The 1,294-nt window shown below is 50.3% G+C and overlaps 1 pseudogene; it reads right to left on the reverse strand.

Moving 5' to 3' along the window:
* Window positions 1–221: 221 nt before the first annotated feature.
* LOC114819802 (protein ENHANCED DISEASE RESISTANCE 2-like) lies at window positions 222–1,079 on the reverse strand (annotated as a pseudogene).
* Window positions 1,080–1,294: the final 215 nt, after the last annotated feature.

Below are 1,294 nucleotides of genomic sequence, written 5' to 3' on the forward strand. Positions count from 1 at the left end.
GAGCAGCCCGTCCAACATTATCATTCTCTTTTTCTAACTCGATGAACTATTCGACTCGGTGACTCAAACTGTATGAGCACGCATTGATAGAAGCTAACAATTGGAGACTGTTTCCTGCGGATCCAATGGCACCAAGGGACGCCCGTCTGCTGGGTTATCGCTGTTGACGAATGTGAAGCCTTCCACGTAGTCGAACGAGTCGCTGTCGTCATCTTGCTGAGTCACCAGCAACTCGATGTCCCGAGTGAAGTCGTCTGCAGCGCCTCCATAACCGTTACCGATAACATCTCCATCTCGCATACCCGAACCGCACCGACTAACTTCTCAGGCAGCTCATCCTCCACATGCGCCTCCATCATAAACCCTATGTCGATCATCACGCTCGTCATGTACCTCAATGCAAGTCGCAGAATCACTTTCGTGATCCCGAAACTCACAATATCGACGTCAATCTCGAGGTAGTTGGGTCCTCTATGGTAATTACACGTCAGCGCCTTCCCCAGCAAGCACGCACTGTAATTCCCTACCGTCTTCTCAACGATCCACGACCCTTTCACGATCTTGAACCGCTAGTTCCGAAACGCATCGTCGCCGTTGACGAACTGGTAGAGAAGTAAGCCGGCAGGGATAGGATCCTCCGTGGTGAAATAGAAAACGACGATGTGCTGGTCCTTGCTAGGAATCTGGAGATTCACGGTGAAAATGAAGCTCTTCAAGGACTTCCCTTGCGACTGTGCCTTCCGAAGCGTGTTGGCCATGCGATTATCAGGGTGAACGAGTACGTTCTTGAGTTTCGTGTTGGATCTGAGCCAGTTAATGCCGCACGGCTGCAGTAGGTAGTCACCGGCGGGGCCTTTTTGTTTTTTCGACAAGTAGTTCTTGGTGCGGAGGGAGAATAGGTCCCCGGAAGGTGACGCCCAGCCGTTGGTTCCGGTGGTGAGGTCCATGTGGCGCAAGGATCCACCGTGGACAGACTTGAAGATCCTGTGGGCGGTGGAGGTTATAGAATCCTCCGATATGGAGCATTTTTCGACGTGTTCAGCGACGAAGCTCCGGTGCTTCTGTTTCGTCGGATACATGGTGGCGATGGTGCTTCTTTACTCGTTTATCTGTAATTTTGGTTTCTCACTCAAATATTCTTTCTCCTGGCGCTTTTCGTTTGCTCAAAGGGACTGGGTTTTTTGTGATTTTGCAGATTCACGGCGGAGGTGAAAAAATGAAAGAGAACCGACATAGTTTTTTCGTGTCGATACACAAAACCGGAGGTCTTGGAACAACGTAAATCCGATTGTGA

The sequence above is a fragment of the Malus domestica genome, chromosome 11 (genome assembly GCF_042453785.1).
Source record: "Malus domestica chromosome 11, GDT2T_hap1".
NCBI lineage: Eukaryota > Viridiplantae > Streptophyta > Magnoliopsida > Rosales > Rosaceae > Malus > Malus domestica.